We start from the raw sequence: 16368 nt of genomic DNA, 5'->3' as shown, positions 1-16368 counted from the left end.
ACTGCCTGTCTATGAACCAGGAAGTAAGCTCTCACCAGACACCAAATTTTCTGGTGCCTTAATCTTGGACTCCCAGACTCTAGAAGTCACCCAGTCTATGGTATTTTTGTTAAAGCAGCCTGTATGGATTAAGACAACTACTCATAGTGAATGGCTCCCAGTCATCAGAGGTAAAAAACAATCATATTTTGTACCCGCCTTGCCTCCATGGCCTCTCCCAGGTGCATATTCAATTTAAGCAAGTCCATTTAAATTTTCGCCCTTATTATCTCACAAAAAGAATGTTTATTTCCTCTCCATTCTCACTGAAACTGCTTAGTCAGGGCCTCATCAATTCTCTTCTTCCTATCATTGCTCAGGAAACACTAGTGACCTTTCAAAAATACAAATTGAAGCATGTTACTCTGCTGCTTAAAACTTTCCACTGGCTTCCCCAGTACCAAACTCCTTAATATAGCATGAGATCTATAACTGCTCCCACTGCTCTACATTCTAGGAATATTGAATTGCAGTCAACTTTGAATTTTCCAGGAAGAGATTAATCGTCTTATGGAAGAGGAAAAAAAAGAATAAAATAACCAAAAACAGTGTACTTATGAAAAAAATAATAATTAAAACTATTATGAATATGAGAAATATCTACATTCAGAGTAAATATTATTTATAATTATAGGGAAACTGTTACATTTTTATATGGTACCTACTACAAATCAGGAACACCCCTCCTCCTGGACAATCAGAGGTGTGTATTTCTGCTTACAGCAGTTTGTTAGTTTGTCAGATGCTCTTCCCGCCCTCCCTCCCCTCCCCCACCACTCCCGTCCCCAGGAACAGCTCTCTGCAGTTTGTCTGAAGCCCTATGCAAAAATCTGTTTCTTAAGGCAGTGATGGAACTAGAAGTCTCTTTGTTCTGCCTTCTCCCAAGACTCGTTTTCATTTTTACTTTTTCTTAAGCAGAGAATTTGGGGGACAGTGAAAGTTAGATAGAGAGCACTGTACAACAAAGCCGAGAATTTTTCTTTGAAGACTTCATGACCTTGAACTGATAGATTCTGCCCAGAATTATTTTCATTCATTGTTATATTGAGAGGCTTGCCTCATTAAGAGCTGAGGGGGATGTCTCGGGATATAGGGAGAAAAACTTGAGAATGGCAGGTAATTTAGCCTCCAAGTTGATGGCTTGACTGTGTTGCCAATGCACTAAAATTTTTGTACAATGATGAAGGTGACAATGACAGTGAGACAAAAGAATTAGCTGACAAAAACAAGGCAGCCCCAAATAACTGCTTGCTAGAATGTTTAGAAAATAAAAAGTAGAGTTTATCCAATGAAAACTGATGTTACCTAAGATTGTTTTCATCAAAGAGAAGAGGAGAAAGAGGAGGAGGGACAGTGGAAGGAAGGAATGGAGAGCTATTCAACTCATACAATAAAGCAGAGCATCTGAACATGTCAATGAAATACATTTCAATTAAATATTCATTTTACATCACAGTTGTGTTTAATTGTGTCTGAATCGTGGTGTATCTGTGCTCTCCTTCCATTTTCCACTACACCAGTTAGTTAATAGGTTAATAGATTTGACAGCATTTATAATTTTCCAAAATGATAATTCCCAAACATTTCCATGCCTTTTGTATTTACCCTCAATTTACTTTCTCCATCTGAAGTCCTTAACCTCCACTGCTATACCCACTTCACTTTCCAATATCTGAATAATGGACACATACAAATTTCCAGACTCAGATCAAATGGTGCCTCTATTTGGAATTTTTAGTTGTCCCCAAGATACACAGAGAGTGGTTCACCTAATTCTTTGTGTCATTCTGTGGTCTGTGTGTAATTCTATTATAATGTTTATACTCCTAAAGCACTTATTTTTTTACATGTGTGTCTCCTTGTTAAAAATGTAACGTTCTTCGGGGGCAGGGATTATATCTTATCAACTTTAATCCTCCATGCAAGTTATATGGATGATTTTCCAGGTTCGGGGAGACTCACTAGAGGAGGTAAGAGAATGTGGTTTAGAGTCACACTAACTTGCTTTGGTATACCTGGTGGTGACATTCTCTGAGTGATCCTGAATAACTTACTTGGACTGTTAGTCTCCTCATCTATGAAATGAGGAAAGTCCTACTACACTCATCTAATATATAAAGTATTTAGCCAAGTGACTTGAATGGTAAAGATGATAATTGGTAGCTTTGAATTAAAAAAAAGACTCAAAAAAATTCAAAACATACATGGTGACTATACTGATTCTAAGACATAAACACTTCAAAAATATTTTAATCCACTGTCAATGAGAATGTGTGTAGATTTTTTTTTTTCAGAATGGTGAATGAATTAGCATTATTTTTCTTTGATTTTACACTACTTCACTTAAGGCAAAGCAGAACGTGCCACCCTCAAAATATGTCTCTTTGGCATAAGGATTACTTTGACCTGGTTATTTTAAGAAGAATTAGATACAGGAGAAGCTCTGGAAACAGAGTAGAAGGGAAATTTACATTAGAAAGGGGATCTGTACCTGGAAAAGACATTATCAGTGATAATTTATTTTCACCTGAGATACAGGGGATGTTTATGAAACATCTCCTCTATTCACTTTCACATGAATTTCCCTTCTTCCTTTTGAAATCACAAACTCCTATCTCTTTCCTTAGCTCAGAATGGTATATAATTAATCCTCAGTAGTCCAACTGTCTTTTGAATCTCACATCTTCATGAGGCTCTAGTACAAACATTTATTTTATTCTGTTAATTTGTCTTTTATCACTAGAAATATCAGTCAAGAATTTAGAAGGGTAGAGAAAAAAATCGGTTTTCTTCCTCTATAATAGTTACATTCATTCCCATGGAGATTAGTAGTGGAAATTCTTGGTAGGACAAAAGAATAATGCTAATTGCCTGTGGTGAGCACTCCAAGTTCAAGTCATAGTAAATTACTTATTAAGATAGGAAAAATATTCAAACCTCTATTTTATCTGAAGTGTTTTTAAACAAGTGAGATTAACAATGTTCAAAGAAAATAATTTAATTCTTTGACCTTGACTCATACATTGTTTAGGAGAAAGGTTTAAGAGAATTGTTTTCCCCTTGTTAAGTGGCTCAGCTTAAGTAAAGTCTAAAGAGAGTTAAGCAAAGTGATGTTTTGTACTGAATTGTGACCCATCCCTCCCCCCAAAAAATCATATGTTAAAACCCTAGCCCCCAATGTGACAATATATTGGTGAAAAAATGTTTAAAGAGGTAGTTAAGGTTATATGATGTTATAAGGATGGAATCTAATCCAATAGGACCAGTGTTCTCATAAAGACACATCTGGATGTGAGCCCAGAGGAAAGGCTACATGAGAACATGATGAGAAGGCGGTCATCTACAAGTCAAAGAGGCCTGAGGAGAAAACAAATCTGCTGACATCTTGATCTTGGACTTACAGGCTTGAGACTGTGAGAAAATAAAGTTTTATTTTATAAGCCACCCATTCGGTAATATTTTGTTATAGCATCCCTATTTGACTAATATAAACTACTCCATACCCGCTAATTTAATAAGAGTACAAAGTACTTGGGAAATTATTAAAAAGAGTCTGAGACACTTTGAAGGTCCAGGATGATAAGCACAACAGGAGCCACTGAAAGAAAATGCACCCTAAGATGAAGCAAAGCTGAGTGTTACCTTTAAAATACATTCCAATTATCTACCTCCAAATTATTTCTACGAATGCCATTTTTTCCTCTTTCACTTCCACCATACTAGTCCAAGCTATCAGTCTCTCACCTGAACTCTTACTTCCCCAAATTCTCCAGCTTTTATTCTTGTTCTCCTCCATAGTCTAGTCTCCACACAGTATCAAGTAATTATTTTAGAACACAACTATAAAACTGTCATTTAAATTTCCAACTGGCTATTAGAATAAAGTCTTCAGTTTTTTTTTTTAACACAAAAGTCCTTTGGAATCTCTTCAGCTTTGGCCTTCCTCTCCTCTGGTGTGACACTCTTGTCATTGTGCCCACATTAGTCAGAACATGTCAAGCACTTTCTAGACTTAAGGATTTTTTATTTGCTATTCACTCTGTCTAGAAAGTTATTCCTTAGAAATCTTCAGGAGGATAGCTCTTCCTTGTCATTCAAGTGTAAGGTCAAATAGCACCTTTTTTAGTAAGGACTTACTGGAAACTCTTCTCTGTTTTATTTCAATCCTTTTCCATACCTTACATTTTCACATATGTTTATGTATTTATTGTCTACTCCAACTAAATTCGAACTCTATGAAGACAGGAATTTGAGTTACCAGTTTCACCTCTGCATTTCTGGCTCCTTGAAAAGACATAACCTAGTTACATAATGATGAATAAATGTTCATTATTCTAATAGAAATACTGGCTCTAGAAATAAATTGAGCTAATACTAGAAATACCCCTAATTTAGCCACCCTGATGCTTAGAGAATGCTTTGAATAAAAGGACTGTATGTGAATAAAAGAGAAAGAGATGAAGGATTAAAAAATGACCTAGAATTATTATCACTACCGCCTGGGAAATTTTAAGAACTTTTCTTTTTTTTCTTTCATTTTGATATCCCTAAATAAATGGGACACTTAGAAACATATCTTCTTCATTTTTTTTCAGGAAACAATGGAGTCAAACTTCTGACATCGAGTTTCTGAAGTTTAAGGAAGCAAGTAATGACCTTGTGCTGTTCCTTCCATGACAGCCTAAATAAACAGGGATTTTCTGAGATTGGGTGCCACCTTTCAACTAGGTAGTGAGTCATGGCTAGAAGATGGAGCATCTGAAGGTCAGCAATTAATATCTTCTTCAGGAAGGAGCCCTAGATTCCCTTTTGGAGATTGTGAACAATAAGAAGATCAATTTGCACTCAGAGTAAGCAGAGAGCCATGGCTGCATGTATTTTCTCCTCTCTCTGGGGATAGCTGAGGAAAGTAGTGTGCTGGGCAGCACATAGGTGTCAGATATCTGGACTCAAGGGTTGGCCATGGAGTCCTGTAGACTGCAGTGGTCCCCAAACTTTTGGTACCAGGGGCCAGTGCTCCTGTGAGAATCTAATGCTTGATAATCTGAGGTGGAGCTGAGGTGGTAATGCTAGTGCTGAGGAGTGGCTGCAAATACAGATGAAGCTTTATTCACTCACGTGTGACTCGTCTGCTGTGCGGCCCAGTTCCTAACGGTCCACGAACTGGTCTGTGGCCCCAGAGTTGGAGACCCTTGCTATAGAGCTCCCTTCCCTCAAGATAAATTGGGATTTCTTTTTTCCAGATAGAAAGTCCATCAGTCTCAGTTGTGATTTTACCTAGCACTCCACAGGCCTGTGCCAATCTACCACCTCTCCATATATGCGGTTCAAGAAAACAACTTCTGAGTGTAACACTTAGAAAATGATTAAGACAAACAAGATCTTCATTTAATTCCTGGTAAAGTGTTGTAAAACATCTTAAAGTAGGGAATGAAGAAGATGATCAGAACTTTTCAGAAAAATCAGCAGCTGCAACAGAAGAAAATTGGTGTTTCAAGAAAATTTTAAACACATAAATAGATAATTTGAAAAAAAAATACATATTTAAAAAATACCTTCAAGAATATCAATACATGTGAATCCAAATCACTTGATATTGGGTCATGTAGTGATCTCCAAAACACTTTGTGAATCAGAATCTTCCCAAACAAGGGTCAAATGGTGAGAAAGAAAAACTGATGAAGCAGGTTCAGGAGAAAGAAGACCTTCTTCTGAGGCTAAAACTATTTAAAACGAGTAGGTCAAGAATGAGCTGCTCAGTTATAGTTGTTAATAAAGAAATGGAGAAGCTGAAATCAGTTGTTTCTTTATGAGCTGTGGTTAGCTTTCTTAGAACAAAAACACTAAGCCTTACTTAGTTGATAGATCACTATGGGTTATAACAGAAATAAAGAATAATTTAAAAGTGTTTAATTCATCAAATAACAACTTAACTAAAAGATAGTTATACATTTTAAGGAGAAGTTATAAACCATAGGACTTAGAAAAAGGTAAATCTGGATTCGAAATGGGATATTCACATCATAAAAATATAAACTAAAATCCAAAATGAAAATTTAGTATTTCAAATAATTTGCCAAAGAAAACTTGAAAGTCAAAGAAATGCGAAGACACTTACAACATATCTAAAAATAATAATTTGGAAAATTCTGAATGTGGGTTTTAATACATTGTTTTGTTTACTATGATTAAAAAAAAGTTTCATCTTAAATGTTAAAAAGTAGTCCAATCTGGTGTAGGTGTAAACTTAAACTGGTCTAAAAATTCCTGATTCTTTCAATAAGTGTAGGACTCTTGTTTGCATCCATCTGCCATATATTTTCATCTGGAAGGTCTAGCATGTAATTAAACCCATATGCCAAATTTTTAAACATAAAATAAAAATAAGCAGGTCTAATCATCTTAGGCAATTTCTAAGGCAGGTAATCTTAGGAAAAGGTTGGACCTCTTGGTGTTCTGAGCAACTTCGGACTTGGAAATCACAGTAATATAAATATTAAATGAACATGGTGTTATTCTGTCATGATAGGCTAATAATCTGGGCTCTTTGGCTACACTTACTTTAAATCAATCAAGATTTATGTCTATATTTTTTAGTAACTTTTTTTTCTTAATAGCTTATATTCATTTTGAAATAGGCAGAAGAAACCATGTTGGACCATAAGTCAGTAAGAACCACGTATCCATGATTTTTACTACAGAATCCCCTAGAGCTGCCTTGTGTCAGATTGATTCTTAGGTCTCTGTTTGACTTCAGAATCCAGTGGTTTCCAGTCCTGGATTTTGTTGAGATTCCTGTTTCATCTTGGATTCGCATATATTTTGATAATAGATACTTCCTCCCATTATGTGAGATACTAGTATAAAACTTTGTTCTTGATAACCAAATTCCATATACAATATGGAAGTTCAAGAAGTATTAATCTCAACAGACTATGTCCTAAATATACTTTTTATCCTTATATTCAGGTGTTGGTTTTCAATTTTTGGAAGAACTCAAAAATGAAAAGCAATCTTAGAAGATGACAATCATGATATAGAAGGATCTGAGAACCACGACTGAATGAAATAAAGAAAACGAAGTGTCTAACCAAATGTTTTAAGTTAGGACAGGGAAAAACAGTGCCGTTCTTGTCAATTAACAGAATACCTATACAAGCAAAAGATTAATGATAAAGCCTTAAAAACCTATAAACCATTTGACTTAGAAAAGGCTACATCTAAAACTATATCCTAACCTCTGCAAATACCTAGTTACATGGCTAGTCATTACATATCTATAATTAAAAAAAAAAAAGTTTAAAAACACAACTTTATTTATAAATAAAATATCATAAATATATAGTAGAATATTCTATAAACATTAAAATGATATTGTAGAAATGTTTATTGACCTAGAAAGCAATGTTTATAACACATTAAAAGTGAAAGAAAGTTTATATATAATTAAAAAAAATCTATCATAAATTTTAACCTTTCTAATTAAAAAAAACTTTAAACCACAGTTTTGGATATATTTAAGTGTTACTATTTTTGCACATTTTAAAATAATTTATGGTATTAGCATTAATATTGTATAATTTCAACTTTAATTTCAATTCATTTAAATCATATTTACCATGTGTTTCTCAAGCAATGTTTTTTTTTTCTTTTAATACTGTATGACAATCAGCAAACTAAAATTTCATTCTCATTTGAACACACAGCATTATATAAGGTTTCGATATTTTAAATATATTAAAATATATTAAAAATGGATTTAAATGGCTCTTCTATCTTGGATAGTTTACTGTTCTGTCCTTATTATTAAAATATAAATGTCGTTTTTATAGTTACTACCTAACTCTTGACACTGTCAAATGATTAATACTGTCAAATTTACTGATTCAAAATAGATGTGTGGGCTTAAATATAAAGACATTACTGGGGAAAAGGTTAAAAAAATAAATGTTGTCACAAATAAATGATCTTTGGTACTCCCATTTGCCATGTTTCTGTCTTTTCCAGATAATTTAATATGATATGTCTATTCACTTGGAAATAAAAATACTTTAAAACCTGCATATTACCACATATTTCAGAGCAAAAGCATTGCCCATTTAAGTAATCAGTTACCAAAATAGTATGTCATTGCCATCCAATATTTTCAATTGAATTTGATGGAATATCTGCCAGCTGGAGCATACTCTAGAATCAGAAAATAAAAATAAAACTGCTGTCTGTAAAATGACCATCATCCTATAATCCTTTATTTTACAGTTTGTTAAGTTATGAATGTCATGTTTTAAATGTAACTCATAAAATGAACAAAAATGAATGTGCTTTTATAAAAAAAAAAATCTCAGAATGACAGTCCTTATGTGATAACTTCATTGTGTCCTCATTTTCATACCTGAGAACTCACTAGGTTAGGATGCATGTGTTAGGAATAAATTATGACATAATGTTCGTGAATAAAGAATGTAATTCTGAATTTGCAAATACATACAAGTCTCATTATATTTAGAATTTAAAGAACAGTCACATTATCAATACAAATTTTTTAGGAAGAATACTAAGGTGATCTGGAGATGTGATTTTTGTCATTTTATACTAATTATTTTTCAACTTTGACTAGATTTTTCATAATCAGAATTTCCTATAAAAAATCAGGATGGCACAATATCATGAGAAAAAAAGATACAGAAATGCCTAGATTAAATTTTTATAGAAATGATTTGAAGGTATATTAGCTATTAAAAAAAACTTGTTTTAAGGTGGCTGTTCAGATACATTTTCAAATAATAGAATACGGTTAAATAATTTTGAAAATTTACTAATAGTATATGTTATGGTTACTTTCTATCACTATGTAATAATGCATCTACTATCCATTTAGGAATATTCCAAAATAGAAAAAATTCCAACTTAAAAAGTCTTCAATATTTTTGCCTCCATTAAAAGCAATATTGGAAAATATGAAGTCAAATCCATCTTTAAAAAGAAAAAAAGATTTTCTTCCAAATTGAAATCTTAGCAGTCCTTAACTATTACACAAGTATTATTTGTGTTTATTAAACTAAAGAGTCCTCTCCTAACGGTTTCTGAGTCATCAACCTGCCCTAGATCTCATCACATCTTTTACGCAAAAGCTCTTATCTCTATCAAGATAATTGAATTATTTTCCTCCCACACATAATCTCATTAGAAGGTAATTCAGCAAAAAATCTCATCACTGGACTTTTGAGTATCTTCAGTCAATCTTTGATACATCTATATCAAAAGCTACACAGAACAATTATACCTACAATTTAAAAGAAAAGTAAAAGTATAGTATTTTAAAAATGATTTGTGCTCTCTCTTCCCATAATCCTCAAGATATTCCTTGAATAGTTATAGTTTAAATATGGAACACTGTTAATTAGAATAAAATTGATTTGGGCATTTATTTTGAGTTTGTAATGCTTAATATTCTTCTCACAATATATGAGATTATTAAGATACTGATTATGAAAAGGGAAAAAAATAAATTTAAATATTTGATGCTCAGGTACAAATTATTATTACTTTTTATTTACCTATATCTAGGGATATATGGTCCCAGAAAATCCTGTGTGATCAGATACCATCTATCCAAATCAAATGCAGGTTGAACAAAATTGCCAAATAGTTAGAAGGGCTCAGGTACGATTGTTTAACTTCAGTTTTAATGAATAATACTAATCAGACCAAGATATGGCTCTAATTATTTGTTACAGTCAAACATGTGATAATACCTACAGGGCATGATTTCTGGGATGACCTCTTTGGTTCTTTTGATTTATTTTCAATCTCTAATTATAGTTGTAATTAGATTAACTCAAAAATCTATAATAAATCTAAAACATACTATGTCTTTTCCTACTCTAAACATTTTACTATTTCTTTTTAAATGAAAGGGGAAACATGGACAATTTAAAACAATTATGTCTTTATACAAAAATTATGCATTTTCAAATTTGTCCTTTTTCCACTGTCAAAAACATCAATAATGTATGTATTTTTTCTTGAAAATGATTCCATAAAAGTTAACATTTAGTAGGTTACAAAGGGGAAACAATCACTATTTAATTCAAGTATGGTAAAGCTGAGATGATTTAATTATTCCATGTATGTTAATGAGACCATTCTCTAATTACTAATTATAACCTGGTTAAAAAAAAATAGTACTATGATGTATTTTAGAATTATAGTATTTATCCATTCTGTTAGGTAATTAGCATTAAAAAAGAACAACGTATTGGAACATGACAATTTAAGGTTACAAAAATTGCTGGAATAGTATCACATACAGTCCTTGAGAGATTTCTCATAGTACTTTTAATGTAAATTTTGATGGGCTATTAGTTTTCATTAATGGTGGTTTGAGTACTTAGTGAGGACAACTATGTACTATATTTAGTGCTGGGCAAATTGCCTGGATATATTTCATATGTTACTGTTACTTTAATGAATAGTATAATGGCAATTTCAAGACTGATAGCTTAGAAAATTTAGGTGAATATATTTGATATTCTTTGAACTAAGTGACATTGCTCAGTGTATACTAAAAAATTAACTTATCCTCTTTTGAACAGTATGATTTGAAAGCAGAATCACTTAAAATATATAGCATAATTATAGTGCATTTAAAATAAACTGGTTTGTATATATCAAATTAAAGCTAGAAATGCAATACAAGTGTAACAATTAAATTACTGGATCTTTTACTGAAAAGTTGTTCTAGACATAATTTTTATTTAAATAAGATATTGTTCGAAATTTTTAAAATATATCTTTTGCTCATCTTTTCATTACTTGTGTTTTTTTAAGTAAAACATATTCACATAATTCAGGTATAAACATAACAATGATAATTAATAAAATAAGAACATTTCACTGATGATCATTCATACATCTAACAGAATTAACATTTTTTTAACCTTTGAGATAGACAAAAACTGAGAATACTTTTCTAATCTGTTTAAAGACTCAATTAAAAAAACATTCTCAAGCATTATATTCTGTGTTTCATGAAATCTTTCTACTAATATTTTATAAATACATTATCTAGTATGTAGAAATAATTATCTTTAAAAAGTCAATCTTTTTTTAAAGAATAAGTTGTTTTCTAAAGCTGTATAATTTTAACTAATACAATTTCATAAACATATAAATCATTCAAACTTTTAATTTTAGAACATTTGAAATTAAAGCAACAGACTAGATCTTTAAAGTTGTTTGTTCTAAATGACTATAATTAGTATTTTCTTCATATGATTGATTTTATTGTTTATTATTCATATACACACATACTTTAATAGCTTGAAATCATTATATTTACTAGAAATTTATCTTCTTTCTTATTAGACTGCATACTCATTAATAGTAACATATGTAATATATTGAAAATAAAGTAAAACATAAGGCAAAACTAATTTCATCATTAGGAATTTCATACATATAAAAGTTAAGCGCTTTCTTTAGAGAAGTTATTGTGGAGTACTACTTTTAGCTCATGTGTGAAAATGAATTATGTATTATATTTTAGTAGATTATTTTAATGGCAGCAGTAAAACTGCATGAAACATCATATATTTTTTTTAAACATAATAAAAGTTCCATGAAGGTAGAAAGTAACTTGGATGCCCATAACATTAAAAAATAATAATAATGATACATAATAAGAACTTGTAGGCTCTTCTGAAAGAAAAAGGTGTTTAAAAATATGGCCAAATAGTAAATTCGCAATTCTTTTCTCTCTTCCTTATATACTTTTGTCCTAGATACCTGAACGACTCACACCCTCACTTCAAATTTTTTGCTCAATCGTTATTTCCAAGTAAAAGCCATTATGACCTCTATACTTAATATCATGACTTTTCTGGCTCCTTTCTCTCAGCCGTACTCTGCACTTCCTATTTATAACCCTGGTTGAATTTTCTCCATTAGTATTTTTCATCTCTTGACAAATTTCATTTCACTTATTTGCTCATGCATCATTCCTAGATATTTGTCTCTCCTGCCCTCCACCAGAAATATCAGCACCTTAGTGACAGAGAATTTTGCCTATTTTATGTCCTGCTGTATCCTAGTATCTAGTGTCTGGCTCATAATACTTACTTGATAAATGGTCAAATAAGTAAATGAATTAAAATTGGGCCAGATAAGTATACTATCTGTATAAGATAAAGTATATAAGTATAGGATAAGTATAGAAATAAGAGAAGCCAATTCTGACTCTCTTTCATTGTTGTTACATTTAAAAGAAAGACAACAAACGAAAAAGGTATATCTTCTCTCCTTTCTCTGCCAGCCTATCTTTCTCTCCAAGACAATTTCTTACCATTAGCTTTTTATAAACATCAAGTACTCATTTTTACTTGTTTTTTAAGTGTTTCTATTTTAACCAAAATTTGTGATGATAGGCTTACAGTCACAATATCAGGCTTGATACAGGTGATTGGCCTCTGAGGTTAACAGAATATTTCTTTCTTTTAGATTAGAGAAGTCTTCTCAACCTTGGCACTATAACATTTTGGGTCAAACAGTTCTGATTATGGGGGGCTATCCTGTGCCTTGTAGGATGTTTACTAGTATCCCTGTTTTTGACCAGTAGAATGCAAGTAGCAACTCTCTCAAAAGTTGTGACAACATAAAATGTCATCGGACATTGCCAAATGTCCCCTGGTGGACAAAATCTTGGGTTGAAAATCATTGGTATAGTGGAACCTCAGCTGGAACCTCTGGAATAAGCAGTGTTAATAGTACTTCACTCAGGGGATTGCAGTGAGAATTGCATGAGTTAAGATTGGTAAATTAAATACTATAACGCTTTGCTTAGACAATTAATTATTATCATTAAAGAGAATCATGCTGTTAGGCCCAGCTGTGAGAAACTATCTTTGAGAGCCTAAAGCCTTCTAAATACCAAAGTTTTTCTTTTGTTTTGGAACTCTTTTGCTTGAGTGTATTTATGGGTATATTTTTCTTCTTCCATTAATATGTTTAGCTCCTCTGAGAACAAACACAATCCAATATAACTTTTTTCTTGCATTTCTATGTATATATGTATATATAATATATACCAAAAATAATTGATATTTTACACATCTTCTTGTTATTTATTTTCTCCTCTTTTCAATTTAAATCATTATATCTTAAAATATTTTTTAGTGTTTACTTTAATACATATAGTACTCCCTCAATATCCACAAGGAGATTGGTTCCAGGATGCCCTCAAGGACAATAAAATCTGTTGATGCTCAAGTCTCTTGTATAAAATGGTGTAATATTTGCATATAATCTATATTTGCAAATAGACTACAGCAGTATATGCCTACATTTCATTTCGCTCTCTTGGATTCAATATAGTGTCCAGTGTATAGAAAATTCAAGTTTTGCTTTTTGGAACTTTCTGGGATTTTCTTTTTCTTTTTCTTTTTCTCTTTCTTTCTTTCTTTCTTTCTTTCTTTCTTTCTTTCTTTCTTTCTTTCTTTCTTTCTTTCTTTCTTTCTTTCTTTCTTTTTTTTGATCGTGGTTGACTGGATCCGTGGATGTGAAACTCATATTCTACGATATATATTTATAGTTGTGATTATTCTATATAAACATGTTCCTGCTGTGATTGAAATAAATTTTGATTGCTGTGGCAAACATTTTTGTGTGCAGATGGTCATTGCTTTTTTTATTCATTCATTCTACTATTATTTATTAAAATATATTCAGTGTAAAACACCTTGCTGTGTATCATGAATGATACATATATAAATAAAATGTGGTTTCAAATTATAGAAAATTGAGACATGTTCATACATCAGAAAAGACAAAAAGTACTCCACTATATTAGGAAAATACAAAGGAATTCAGAGAAGGGAAAAATCTCAAATCACACTGAAGGTAAAGTTGAAGTAGGCCTCGGAGGGTGGTATTTCATCTATAAAAGTAGATGATAAGTATGAAAAGCAGTCAAAAAAAAAAAACAAAAAGAAAAACAAACAAACAAACAAAAAAACAAGGAATAGCAAGACAAATAGAAATAAGCAGGCAAAATCAAATAGAGAACAGTCTTCCTGGATGTATTGTACCTGACTGACCGAAGGAGGGTTAGAGGAAGCTCAAATGAAAAGAAGAGTTATGTCAGGAAAGGCTCTTCCTGGTAGTGAAAACAGCACTTAACTTCAATCAGAATCTCTGAGTTTGAGTCTCAGAGGACTACATTTTCAAAGATCTTACTGACTCTTAGTTTCTTTATAAGATAACATGAGTAATACTATAACATATAGTGAATTAAAAGGAGGAAAAAATAAGCATTTCAGAGTTAAGTCATGAGTGTTTATTTCAGCTCTGAAATATTATGGCTAAGTAGAAGCTGCCGCAGCAGGTCAGAACATAGCAGATCTTGATAGCTTGAAGACTGAAGTTACCGAGACTGAAAAAAAGATAAGGAGCTGTTGCAGTAGCTCATACAAAAAGTTAAGTACCTAACTAGACTGTGAAAGAACAATAAAACAAACAACAAATCAAAGGGGAGCGCTATCAGATATTAAAGGAAAACTGGCAATCCAGGGATTGAAACTGAATTTCAGCCTCTTTTCGCATTCAGAGGAAGAGAGCTATTCAGTAAGCTTTGATTTAAAAAAATAATAATGATGATAACTGTACTTGACCACATGTAAAGAGGACTTGCAATGTACAAATCAGAGGAAATTACTCCTTAAGGTGGACTATTGAATTCAAGAACTTTGAAGTTATCAGACTTGCTGCCTTGTCATAAAACAAGTGTCTAGGATCCTTTCAGACTAGTTCAGAGTAAATCTGTAAGTGCTCAGTCTAAGGATTTTAACAAAACTAAATGCACCAGACTCACACGCTGTCACTTGCTATCATTTATAATGTTCTACAGATGCCATGACAACTTGTCATAATAATTTATTTTAGAAAGTAGAAAAAAAGGCTTCTTATGATTTCTGTATGTCAGTTTCATTGGATTGTTTACTGGGTACATATTTTTTTCAAAGTTCTATCATTATTTATAAGTATACTATGTATCTAAGGGTTCATAACAAATATACAGATTGAGTGATAGATAGGTTTTATCTTTAATAAATTCTAACTTTAATCATTACGTAAAATCATATTTTCCTGAAAAGAATACAGATATAAATGAAGAAATGCATATCTTAGTTGAGAAAATTAGTTGAGAAAGCCTAAGTGTTAGCATAGAAAAAGAATAATTTTTTTGCCATTAGAGTTTCTTTCAGTCACCAGAGAAACTAGACAATTTTAAATGCTTTGCTGTAGAAACTCTAGAGGGAATATTAGAAACATTTAATCCTCAATAATATTAACACTGTATTTAGTCTTAAGCAAATGAATGTAACCTTCTCTGATATTCAGATGGTTCTCAAAGCATATTAATCTGACAGTTTTGGCTTTCCCATGGCAAGCTATTCATGTTCTGAGAATCTTCACAGCAGCTATTATGATTTCAAATTTGTGAAGTGAGCCTGAAAAGTCTGAACAAATGTCCCTTATGAGTTACCTTTGTTAGAGCTTTTCAAGGGCTGATTAAAGGGCAAATGATTATTTTGTTAACACTGATTTAAAACAAATGTGTGCATAATGAAATCAAGAAAAGCCAACTTTTTACTCATTATAGGGCTGGGTTTATTTCTGATAGACTAAAAATGCACAAAGAACTTGGTTTTTTTGACTCCTTAATAAATTCTAACAGTAGCCAAAATTCAATATCCTTCTAATATTTACATATTAACCCTATTCTGGCAGATCACTACTTGAAACAGATCAATAGTATAATATATTTAAACTGCAATTAATAATAGAAAAATTAAACTGAGAACAAGTATTCATAGAAAATGTGTAATTAAGGAATATTTTGCCTTTATCTGTGACTCAAATTTTCTTTTAAAGAAAATTTGAAAATCGAAAATTTATTTTAAACTATTCTTTGCACCCTTGAATCAACCTATTAGTGATAAAATCATGCAAAGTTTTTAAGACACCGCAGCTCGTATGGTCAAGGTCCATTATTTGCAGAATAGAAAATGCCTCGTGTTCAGTACTTGTCCCAAATCCATAGCTGGTTAATGAATAGTAGGACTCTAACACACACTTCTTTAATTGATAAAGATAATAACTTTAATGACCTTTAAGGTTACGTTAAATTTTAAAGGTCTATGATTTAATTATATAATGAAGACTACATATACATTATTCGAATATATATAGAGGTATTTGATATATACCTCTCTTGACATTCAAGAACACACCTTGTTAGCATTGGTATTCCTATCTACAAATATCATCATA

The 16368-nt window shown here is 31.7% G+C and overlaps 1 protein-coding gene and 1 pseudogene across 4 annotated transcripts in view; one reads left to right on the top strand and one right to left on the bottom strand.

Moving 5' to 3' along the window:
- Positions 1 to 16368, bottom strand: part of LRP1B (LDL receptor related protein 1B) — a 1622137-nt gene that overhangs the window by 463450 nt on the left and 1142319 nt on the right. The gene's annotated exons all lie outside the window — the stretch shown is intronic.
- LOC107505928 lies at positions 5262 to 5921 on the top strand (annotated as a pseudogene).

The sequence above is a fragment of the Rousettus aegyptiacus genome, unplaced genomic scaffold, assembly GCF_014176215.1.
Source record: "Rousettus aegyptiacus isolate mRouAeg1 unplaced genomic scaffold, mRouAeg1.p scaffold_m13_p_2, whole genome shotgun sequence".
Lineage (NCBI taxonomy): Eukaryota > Metazoa > Chordata > Mammalia > Chiroptera > Pteropodidae > Rousettus > Rousettus aegyptiacus.
The sequence above is the reverse complement of the archived record's forward strand: the minus strand, read 5'-3'. Positions and strand labels throughout refer to the sequence as shown.